Raw genomic sequence first — 12,653 nt, 5'->3', positions numbered from 1 at the left:
TTGCACGAGGTCAAGTTGCTTTTCAAAAGTTTTAAACAATGTACACTTGTTTTGCTCCACTCTGCAACTTGTTTTCAGAGGCTATTTTAAAATAAATCTAAAGGAAAGTATATCATGTAACACATTTTATTGAGCACCTATTATGTGTAGCGGTCAATAGCCCATTCTCCCTGCTGTTGGATTCTTGGGGCCTTCTGAAATCTCACTGCAGGGAGGTCAGGGAGCCTCTGCAGCAGTTTTCTAGCTGTGTGCCTGCCATGCCTTCCATGCAAGAATAGAGATTTTGGAAAGGAAAAAAGAATTTTATCTTGGAGAAAAAGGGAAAAGACTTAGCACTTGTTTTTATACCATGCTACTTCTATACAAACTCAAATTGTTTTAAAATTAGTTATTTTAACGACTGAATAAAAGGCACTTGCCCAAGGTCATAGAGCAGGACTGCAGTGGTAGCAGAACCCAGACATGGAATGTCCACTTTTGTTCTATGCTCACTTTTGGTTCAGAACAAATACTGCTCACTGTTTCATGTTCTCTACAAAGGCACCACACGCTGGTGTGGAAAACAGCAGTGTGATGCCACCAGATCCTCAACTGCGTATGTTTTCATAAGTGAAGTGACTTCCCCTTCAACCCAGAAAGAACCCTTCTAAAACCCAGAAATCCGGAAGAGGATTAATATGCAAAATGTTCACTCCGTTCATTTCAAAACAGCAAACAGTTGGAAAGAAGTGCCTGAGAATCAGAAAATGGCTTTTAAGATGGCACACTGGGCATGGTATGAAATGAGTTTCAAAAATTATTTAATGTTATAGAAAAATAATGACAGGAAAAATTACAAACGATATACTCTGTAGAGTGTGTAATCATTCTGATTATTGTTACCATAATACAAAACAAAGGGGACCTCCCTGGTGGCCTAGGGGTTAAGTTTCAGCGCTATCACCTCTACGCCTGAGTTTGATCCCTGGCCAGGGAGCTGACCTATGTGACACAGTAGACCTCTCTTGTCTCCCCGCTGCTCTCCTCAGCAGTGTGTTTCAGTAGATCTGCCTGTTCTGCTCCCCACTCTATCTCTGGTGAATCTTCTCATCCACCGCATCTCTGGCCTGCACCCCAGTTCTTCTGTGTGAAAGAAAAAAAAAGAAATAAAAAGGATGCACTCAATTACTGCTGGCCTTGGAATGGAGCTCCTGGTTTCTGATGATACTTCCCTTGTGACACAAAGGCCATTGCTTCAAGCTGACGATGTCCATGAAGGACCAGGCTCCAAGGCTGGACCAGTGTTGCCTTCCCAAGATGAGCTTCCTTCCCAAGCTTAGCTTCAACACAGACTCCACCAGCCGGAGGGACTTCCTTTAGCTTTGTGGAGCACATACCAGCGACGGTGTCTTCAAGGCAAAACCAGGTAACCCCCACTTTTCAAAAGTCCAAATTGTACCATTTTATTGTTATGAAAAATCACATAAACTGTTTTGGTTTACAGAAGGTTTTCTGGAATGCTACTTTTGTATAGTGGGGTATGCCTGCAGCAAGACATTCCCTAAGTTCTGAAAGGACCTGGAAACAATTGCATTATTCATGTGTTTACTTATCTTGGAGTGAATTCTGTTTCAACGTTCTTTTTCTTTCTCCTCCAAGTTTATTTGGAGACCTGTGCATGGATCCTTTAGAGCAAGATCCTGTCTTGGGGCCACGGCTGGCAGCCTGGATATTGAACTTCATATATAGCTTGTCTTCCATTTAAACTTTCTTAGTGGAAAAATGACTTTGTCAGCCTTCTACATAGGTCTGCAGATGTCCCCATTAAAGGGGGGCCTTAGGGCTATCCCATCAATCAGCACAAGCCCTGGGACTGGAACCGATCAGCCTTTGAAAAAGAAAAAGTGTGAGGAAAATGGACAGTGAAACTCCCAGTTCTGTGACCATATATAACTTTCAACCATTTAGCCTTAGGATTAAGGATACAGGGAAGAAAGAATAAACCATGTGAAAAATGACTTGAGTCTTTGAGTTTCAGGAAGCGGCTGCGTCAGGAAGGTCTGCAGCACGGAGGGCCGGGTTCTGGAAGGCGACAGAGGGAGGCCGGCACCGCGGGGCTGGTCACGCACCCACCTAGCCCTTCCTCACCTTCCTCCTCCAGGCCCACAGGTCCCACCTTGAGGCCTCACAAACTCAGTATTCAAGGTCACCGCTCCCCCTCAGCCTGGCCCGGGTTTCGGGAGGATCGACCGGCCACTGGGGGGCGCCATTTCCTCACGTTGTAGCCTCCGCTCTCGCCTCAGAATCAATTTTTTTCTAGAACTTTCCCCATTGAAACCTCCGTGCCGGTGCTCTCCCAGCAATTAAGCGTTAAGGTGTGGTGAGAGTGACAGACAAAACGGGAGCTGCTGAGCCAGATTTCCTGTGCTTGGGGCCCAGTCTAGTCTCTGCCCCACAGCCTCGCTCTAGTCACGGAGCCCAAGAAACAAGCACCTCCCCCCACAGTTTCCCTCACCCCCTCGGTTTCCCCCACCCCCACGGCTTCCCCCCACCCCCACGGCTTCCCCCCACCCCCACGGCTTCCCCCCACCCCCTCCTCCCCACAGAGCCGGCCTTGGGCCTCTCTCTCAGGTTTTAACCCTCCTCCTCAGCTGACCCAAGACTTCCTCATGGAACACCTTTCTCTTTCTGGGTTTGTCCAGGGGAAACGTTATGGTGCTGTCCTGGAAGATGGCAAGGCCCGAGGAAGAAGCGAGTATTAACACAGAACATTTTTTTTAATCTTTTTTTTAAAGATTTATTTATTTATTTATACAAGCACTGGGTACAGTCAGAAGAGCGGGAGGGTGAGAGAATTCACCAGAGCCAGAGCGGGGAGCAGAACAGGCAGACTGAAGAAATACACTGCTGAGGGGAGCAGCGGGCGGCAGGAGAGGTCTGTCGCACCATGTGGGACCCTCGCCGGCGGCCGGGGATCGAACCAGCGCTGCAGAGGCTGTGGGCAGCTTCACAATCCAGTGCTCAACCGCTGCGCCACAGGAGGCCCAATATAGAACATTTTTAATGTTAGTTGACTTGGTAAAACTGTAGACTATAAACTGAGAAGAGCGAGGGACACAGGAAAGGGGGTGCTCGCTGCCCTTTTCCATGTGCTCAAGCGCTCAGCCACTCAGTGGCCTGCTTTTACTTGGTGGCCCTACTGGACCCTGGGTTCTGGGGTGGGGTCCTTTGTCACTCTGTCACTGTTGTCCCTGCAGCGGTTCCCTTGGGTGGGGCAGGGAACCTCCCTCTTTCCTCGGGACCACCCTGTTACAGCTCCAGGATCTTCAGCCTTGTGGCCTGGGTTGGACTCCCAGCCCCACCAGTGTGTGGTTTGGGTGATCCCCTTACCGCTGTGCCTCCGTTTCCTCACCTGGAAAATGGCGAAAGGAACAGTAAGAATCCGGTGAGTGAAAGCCTGGAAAGCATTCAGCGCTGGACTGGCCCCAGTCAGCGCACTCCTACTCTGAACCAACTCATGGACCCTGGGCTGCTCTCCTCACCAAGATGGTCTGTCCCTCCGTGCCTGTCTCCTCTTCCTGCTGCACAAACCCGGATCCTGCTTTTTCTGGAATTGTCAATTTTATTTTCATCTGCTTCTTGGGCTGTGACCCAGAACATAAAGCAGCACCATGGCATCTTCTGAAAGCTGGAATATGGGTATTGTCCAAAGAGGCCCCATGTGGGAGGCACCTGCCTGCAGGGGCGCAGTGGGGCGTCCCAGGGGGCTCTCCTCTGGGCATTTGCATGCAAGGCTGGCTGGTGAGTTTACAACAATCAGCCCTCAGGGTTCTCAGGTAAACAAACAAGCATAAAACTCTGTTTACATTGTAGGGTAAATGATTTTCAGACTTCTCTGCCCTCCCCTCATTAGGATTGCCATGTTTGACGTTGTTAGAAGTTGTGTTGTTTACTTCTGTGGGCATGCCTGCAGTACTGAGATATTAGCCAAGGGAAGCAGAGGCAGAAGAGGCAGGAGAGAGTAGGGAAGACAGAAGGCTGGAGAAGCCCAGAGTGAAGACTTGCCTGCGGCTTGGAGGCCCCACCCCACCCCCACCCCTGCCTGCGGTGTACCTGGTGGCTGCATTACATGTGCTCAATAAAAGCCTGAGAAAGCCACCGAGCGCTCCACAGCTCTCCTTTACTGGTGGGGTCTGCTGGGATCATAGAAAACCTGCTTGGTGGCCTGTCCTGGCACTACAACATAAAAAAGAGAAAAGAATATGTAGTGCAAACCAAAATGTAGACGCTTAGTAGGGGTTTGGTGAAAAAAAATTCTATCTTTGAAAAGGGGGAAAGACCCCTCCCCCGCTCCCATGATGTTTAGAGGTAGTTGAATTGAAAGTGAAAGTCAGGGCAAGGGACCACACAGCCCAAGGGGGAAGTGTACCCAGAACCTGGGCGTGGGTTGAAATGCCCAGCGTAGTGAGGCGATCTCCCTTGGAACCCCAATGGGTATATTACCCCAAAGTTGCTGGTACAATTTGGTGGCCAAACAGTCAGTTTGTTGTTTGCAATAGGGAAGAAGCTCCCAGAAACCCTTGCTTTGGGGTTCTGGGTGAGCAGCGGGACCTCTGTTTGGGCCACGAGACTCAGTACAGGATGACGGGAGCGGGACACCAGGCAGCCGGGGTGGGGTTGACCCCTCAGAGCAGAGGGTGGGGATGGCACAGGCGGGTGAGAAGAAAGGAGGCTTTTTTCTACCCCCTGGTTTAAAGGCAGCCACACTTTCTGTAGCAACTGAATTAGTGTGACCTTGCAGATGGCCCTAGTGACCCCAGAATGGTGGGGAATATTGTGGCCTTTCATTGTGCTGAGTACCTAGTGGTTGGGCTGGGACATATTTCTGTGGGCTATTGACTCTGTGCGTAGAATTGCAAGGCGGGATGAAAGCAGTATCTATTTTGAGCTTTTAAGCAACGGGGTTGTTATTAGAAAGTAAGACCAGACCTGTGGGAAATACTGGTTCAGACCATGTACATAGTTGGGCTTGAAATGGGATAGAGGATTATCCCCCAATTCATTCATTCATTCGCTTGCATGTTCATTTGCCAGCCACCAGTTTGGGTGAGAGGTCAGAACAGAGGTGCAGAGAGTAGAGGCATGTAGGGCTGACCCTGCCTTGGGGGTCTGGGGTCAACTCCTCAAACACCTTTGCTTTGTCCCCTGTATCTGAGAAGAAATTGATATGGAGTTTCATCCAAAAAATGAGATTAAACCACGTCATTTTGCAAACACCAGGTTTTCTTTACTCTTAAATCTCTACCCTTGTAGGCATTTCTTCCACATCTGAGCCCCAGAGAGACAGCACGCTCCTGCTGTCATATCCTGGCAACTAATTGAAGCAACGAAAGGGAAAGAAATGATAAAAATAAACCATTCCAGTTGGCAGAGCACCACTGTCTGGTTCTCAGAGCGGCTGCTCACCAGAGTGAAGTTGGTGTGGTCTCAGTGACACTGGATCAGATAGATCCACTTGTGACCATGTCAAGAGGCTCAGTGCTTCCCTGTTGTGCACCCTGGAGTCAGCACAGTGGAGCTCATCTGGGTTTGCTGATGTTCTTGGGGCATAGACAACTTCCTCCTTTGTATTCTATCGCGAAAGTTTTCCTGAGACCCTTCCAGAAGGTTCTTTCATAGGCAGTAAACATCACTCCTGATTACTGGTTGAAATCAATGGTGGAACTGAAAAAAACTACAGATATTCTATAAAGACATCCGGATTAGAATCTGATCATCCCTTTTATTTTAAGTATTGAGTTGCGATATCCAACGATTGGGCAGGGAACAACCAGATCATAAAAGACCTATGAAGGAATATTCTGCTTGCTCTTTCTTAAAGTTATCATGAAGAATTAGCTGAACTGAGAAAATATTCAGACATTGCTAACTTGAAAAGCAGGCTCAGCAGAGCATCTAGAGCATAATAGGATGATATAAATTTGTTAAATAATTTGTATACATCATAGCAAAGATCAGAAAGAATTGTTGGGTCCCGTGGATGCTAGGAAGCTCTGAGTGCTGATTTTGGTCTGTCTTTCCCTTGGTCCTTACCTCATTTTCTACACCTTAAGCATTAATCACCTATTGCTTTTGCACTGAGGAAAAAAAGTGCCCTCAGTATATGGTTTTCCCTCAGGGACACCCTGTTGAGGAGGAGCCGAGAACCTAGACATGTGGGGCTGCTTCATTCACTCATTCGCTCATGGTTATTATTTAGCTGTTAAAAATGTATTCATCAATTTGCTTTAGTCTTTTTTTCTGAATTAGGAGGGAAGCAATGTTGCAAGCGCCTGGGGTCCAGCACTGACAGTTGTGGGTGCTGTGGGGGTTCAGTTTTCTCAAATGCAGGTTGTGGCCCTTACACCAGCCTGCAGGGAGGCTGGAAGGAGCCTTCGAGACTCAGGGCCTCAGCCCCGTGGCTCTGGAGAAATAGGTTAGGGTGGGGCCTGGGAATTTCCTATTTTAAACAGTGCCCCACGGGATTCTGACCCACAGCACTGGGTACCTTCTTTGAGAACCCGTGAGCAGCAGGCACCGGGACTTCTATCGCTTAAAGACTGTGCAAAATGGCAGCATGTGAAGATGGTGCAAAATGGCAGCATGTGAAAACCCGGTAGTGGGTTCCCTCACAGCGTCTCTACCAAGTTCCCCAGTGCTCCTGAGCTGCACTGTCTTGTTTAGAATGTGATGAGTCTATGCGGGAGGACGGCTGGCCAGGGCGCCAGCATCCCTGAGGCCGGTCATTCGGCGTGACAGGCGCCTTCCTTCCTTCGGGACGGAGCCAACAGTGAGAGCAGTCATCCTCTCAGCCACCGCCACTTACTAAGCAGCGAGAGCATGCCAGCTTGGCTACACACTTTATATTCATTTACTCACTTAATTCACTCCCACCCTGGAGGAGGCTTGCTTAGTGACAAAACCAACCCCCATCCTGCAGATGAGGAAACTGAGGCTTGGAGAAGTTAATTAACATGCCCAAGATTACATAGTAGATCAGTTGGCTTGTACCCAAAGACCCCGGGCTCAACCACTATATTATTCAGCCCCAAATCTACCCGAAACTCTATTAATCAGCAACCTCTAGATGGGGGGTCAGGGGGGGCTGTCCCTGGGGAGAATATCGGCCAGCGTCAGGCAGCTTGGGCTTGGCTGCCCTGGCTGAACGCTTTCTGGAGTGAAATTATTATTTAACTTCAACCTTCTCCACTGTGCCCTTCATGGTCCTAGCTAGTACAAAGTTAAAAACATTTGATAAAATGCATAAAACACAGCCAGCAGCGTATTTCCAAATCACGTTGTCGGCCAGGCTGCCTTCTCTCGAAACACACATGCTGGGGGGCAAAGCAGTTAAGAAAACTTCCACCCAAGTCTGTGGACAGGGGTGTCCACTGAACCAGGGAAAGCAGGGCCCTGCAGTGGCATGGCAGGGGCGGGCTCCAGGGAATCTGGGTGGTGACAACAGCACAGGGGGATGTATTAGCTCAACAGCAAAACGCAAGTTTGAAAGAAAATTGATCTTCTCTCGTCCTCAGGCATGGTTCTTTGCTCTTCACTCTTTTTTTTTAATACACGTATTGGGAGAAGATTCACCAGAGACAGAGTGGGGAGCAGAACAGGTGGATCTACTGAAACACACTGCTGAGGGGAGCAGCAGGGAGACAGGAGAGGTCTGCTGTGCCCTGTGGGTCAGCTCCCTGGCCGGGGATTGAACTTGTGCTACAAATGGCTGCAGATAGCCTCATAGTGCTGCATCTTAACCTCTTGCGCCACCAGGAAGGCCCTTTTTTCTTCACTTTTTTTGGGTAACACATGATATGTCATAATTTCACTTTTTTAACTTTATTGAGATATAATTCACATACCACAAATTCACATCCCCTCTTAAAATGTACATTTTAATGGCTTTTAGTATAGTAACAAATCAGGCAGCTTTGGCCAGGATCTAATCCAAGAACGTGTCCATCAGGCCAAAAAGAAACCCCATCCCCATGGGCAGTCATGCTCCAGGTTCCCTTCCTCCCCAGGTCTGGAAAATTAAGATGATTTTTAATGGTGATATGTTGGCTCTGTAATTAGGTGGCCGAGACCGTGGCAGTCATTGCTGGCTTTGGCACCATGTTGGTCCTGGATAGATGTTTCCTCTTGGAGGTAAGTCTCAGCCTTAAGACTCTTTGCTTTTTTTTGTGTATCTTGATAATTTTAAATTTATATTAAATGACTGGAAGAAGAGCACATACAGCTAAATTTCCCCCCTTCACCCCTCATATTTCGGAAGGCCTGGACTGAGAAGTCTCGTGTCAACCAGATAAATGATTTATTGGCCTTATTTGTAATGCAGCTTGAGGTAGGACAAGACAAAGACATCTTTGGACTTATATTGTAACACGAACATTGATAGCTGAGTGATTTTTTTTTTTAAAGATTTATTCACTTATGCATACAAGAGCTGGGGTACAGGCCAGAGGCAGGGAGGTGAGAGGACCCACCAGAGACAGAGTGGGGAACAGAACAGGCAGACTGACTGAAATACACTGCTGAGGGGAGCAGCGGGCGAGGCAGGAGAGGTCTGCTGCACCATGTGGGTTGCTACCCGGCTGACTGGGGATCGAACTTGTGCTGCAATGGCTGCGGACAGCTTCATAGGTTGCGCCTCAAACCCCTACGCCATCAGGGAGGCCCCCTAGCTGAGTGATTTTTTTGTGTTCTTTCAACTCACAGAAACACAGTGAGAAAATGAACAGCTTGGACTATGGGGAAGAAGCAGGGCTGGGGTTCTGCTGTGCCTGGGTCTGAGCTGACTGTTTACAGAGTGGAAAGCAGGTCACACTTAGGCTGAGACTTGGCTTCTGTCATGCCTGGAAATCCACAAACTCAACTCCCACTCATTGGCACAACATGAAAGTGAAAGTTTATTCCCTAATCCGGTGGCATTTTTTAATCCATGGAATGGGCTTTGCTGCTCAGAAATGTCACTTCAAGTCACATACTCTCTGGCGATACCAATATTTTGTTTATCCCTTCAGTATCCATGCATAAACTTAGATTGCATGCCTAATGATGGCGACTGACGATCAAGGTGGTTTTCCACTGTCCTGGGTGACCATGTTCCTTCCATCCCAACTTTCTATCTCTTTGTAAATTTAAATATCAGAAGCTCTCATGAAAGTTTTTCCTTTGATAAACAAGAGTAGCTCAATGCACTGCTAAAAAGTGGGAACAACCCAAATGTCCATGAATGGTGAGCAGGCAAGCAAAACAAGCAAAACATTCAGTGGAATACTACCTAGCCATAAAAAGGAATGAAGTACTGACACATGCTACTATGTGGATGGGCCTCGTACACAGAATGCTGAATGAAAGAAACAAGATACAAAAGGCATAGATTGTTTGAATCCGTTTATAGGAAATGTCCACCAAGAAGCAAATCCACAGAGACAGAAAGTAGACTAGTGGTTGCCAGAAGCTGGGGGGAGGGGACACGGGGAGTGGCTGCTATAAAGGTGGGTTTCTTTGTTGGGGCTACGAACACTTTCTGGAATTAGAGGCGATGCTCATACACCTGTGTTATATACTAAAAACCACAATATACTTATAATGGATGAATTTTATGGTGTTTTATCTAAGCTATCCAATCCCAGTGGGTTCAAGGTAAGAGTAAGAGGGAAACATTTGACCAGATTTTGTTGGTGCCTGTGCTGCAGGTGTTTTAGTGGGGCCTCCATTTGGCATTTGCTGGAATAAAGCCATTCCCAGCCTCGCCCCTGCAATGTGCTGTCTCAGGCCCTGGTCATTCTTGTCTGGTTGGTGGAAGTAAACGCTTTTGACAGCTGGAAAGGGCCTTCGAAATTCTAGTCCCACCTAGGCAATAGCAGTGACATGTTCCAAGTTGCCTGTTGGGGTTGAGCTCCACCTGAAACCCAGAGTTCTTCACACTGATCTTCATTGCAATTATGTCTCCCCTCCTATTGGTCTCCCCCAGCTCGAACTTGAAGTACGTTCCGTGGAACTTAATCTTCCCGAAACACAGGTGCTGGCATTTTCCTGCCAGCCCCTCTCCGGCTCCCATGACCCTCCACCTCCCTCTGCACTTGGGCCATCATGGCCTCTTCAACAGCCCCATTTGTTCATGTTTCATTACTAAACTTTGTGTATGTTTGGACCTTCTCAGCTACATTAGCAAGTTTCTTGAAGACTTTGACCCTGTCTGTACTTCTGTCACCTCCCAGCACAGGGCACAATGCAGTTCCTTGAACTTGGTCAACAGGCCCAGGAAATATTTGTAGATATGTTGATTCCATTCATGACTGCGGCTAGTCTCAGCCTTAATAAATCCAAGGAATATCTTTGCAGAGTTCTGGGAATAGATGTCTATCTTTTTGCCACACCTCTTCTGTGGGAAGACAAACATGGAGTTAAATGTTGGGGTATAATCTGGACAAAAAGATTCTGGAGACCTCTTATGAGATCAGATTTAGTCTCAGAAAGGCAAAAACCATTGACTTACACAATATTATTTTTGAAATAAACTTTTAATTTACTACAGAAGTAAACTGTGTTTATTGTAGAAGAGGGGGAAAATTCTGGGAAATTTCCAGGAATAAAAAGAGGAAAATAAAAAGTACCCCTAGACTTTTCTCCCTAGGGAATAGCTATTGATACTCTTTGATTTGTACAGCAATTTTCCTGTGCACACATGAACACCAAGCTCTATTGTTTACAAAAGTGAGATCCCACTCAGCATGCTATTTTCTAACCTGCTTTTAAATTAAATGAAAAATGGAAATTTAATAACACTGCATTAAGTGGGAAGAAATCTGTTGCTGTCAATGCAAGTGATTCATCCTGATGACATGGAGAAAGAGCAACTCATTTGTTTTGTTTCTTTGCTTTTCTTGTTGCAGGAAAGGGTAACACAGACGGAGTGGGACGAGTTCTGGGAACTGAGAAGAGCCTCTCCAGCTACCTGGGGGTGATGGAGCCGCCTCGCCTCGTGGGTTCTGTGTTCCCACCATTTCTGAGAAGGAGCTGGGGAGTGTTTCCTTTTGTCCTCTTCTAGCTCTAGACTTGTGAGTTTTGTTTTAAGTTGCTCCTTGTTCCTCCTCTGGCCTTGGATGTTGTAGCGTGCTCTTGGTGCTTAAGGAGGCAAGGAATGCGCTTGCTTTCCCTGGTGTTGCCAGCACAGTGCCTGGCAAAGCACTGACACTCGCTCCATAGTTGTCAGTGGACGGACCGGTGAAGGGAGTCCTTCGTCATGGACATCAAGACACCACCTGTCTTTGGGAAGCACCCGATTAGACTGTTACGTTCGGCGTCTTGATACTGGTGTCATTATACAACATCATCCATCAGCTGAACCTTGGAAAATATTTCTCCATCTTGGGGTCCCATTTGCTCCTTCCTGTGAACCCATTAGGGAGCTATTCCTAGTTCTAGTCCATGGGTTAAGTGGATGGACTCCACCGGCCTCAGCGTTCCAGGTCTCAGACCCCTCTTGCGAGACTTCATCTGTTAGGTGTCCCTTCTTTCTCTCTGGCTGGGAAGGTCACTGCACAACCATTCAGGCAAGCTTACACAGACGTTCTCACACTTCAGTGTTCTGAACAATTGCCTAGGGCCTAGTGATCCCCTTATTTATTTATTTATTTTAAAGATTTATTTATTTATACAAGCACTGGGTACCGTCAGAAGCGCGGGAGGGTGAGAGAAATCACCAGAGCCAGAGCAGGGAGCAGAGCAGGCAGAAGGACCGAAGTACACTGCTGAGGGGAGCAGCGGGTGGCAGGAGAGGTCTGTGCGCCATGTGGGACCCTCCTCCGGTGGCCGGGGAGCAGCCGGGGATCGAACTGGCGCTGCAGAGGCTGCGCGCAGCTTCACAATCCAGCGCTCAACTGCTGCGCCACTGGGGAGGCCCAGTGATCCCCTTTTTAAATAATCATTCCAGGGAGATTTTGATGTTGCTGAAAAGCACACTTTTAGCGACACTAGCTTCAAATGTTTCAGATTTAGTGTTTTGTCAAGCAGAGGAGGCAGCCATGTTAAGGCCATTAAGGGCTTCATCAGGTGTCAGCTTGCCCAAACTTTAGTTTCCAAGGAGACTGGGGAAGAACGATATAATAGTCTATGTTCATTATGGGTTTACTGTGCCCAGAACTTTCCTAAGGGCTTTGCATACATTAACAACTTAATTCTCTGAAGAGCATAGGGGGCTGATCCTATAGTTTTCTCCTCTCGACAATGTGGGGAAGTTGACAATAGGGAACCAAGTCCTACTATTAGGTTAGGGCAACCTAACTATTATTTTTAAAACAGCTGGGGGAAGTTGGTGAGTGTCCTTGGCCAGTAGAGAGCAGTTCGTATTTTAACAGACACATCCTTTCCTACACATGGATCACTCTTGGCAATTGTGAATCTGAAAACAAGAGTGAAACAGGAACTTTCTATCATGTGTCCTTCTGGAAGTCTGGCTTCTTGCAGGTTCCCAATCTAGTGTTACTTTTACCTTGAAATGGAATTGTTCCCCAAACAGGGAAATTTGAACACTGACTAGTAACTATTTGATGATTTTAAGGAATTATTGTTTTCCATTTTTAATATATATTTTTGTTTTATTATATATATATTTTAAAGTGGTT

Source organism: Talpa occidentalis, unplaced genomic scaffold (assembly GCF_014898055.3).
Source record: "Talpa occidentalis isolate TD23 unplaced genomic scaffold, MPIMG_talOcc4v2.1 talOcc4.4, whole genome shotgun sequence".
Lineage (NCBI taxonomy): Eukaryota > Metazoa > Chordata > Mammalia > Eulipotyphla > Talpidae > Talpa > Talpa occidentalis.
This window is presented reverse-complemented; position numbering follows the sequence as displayed.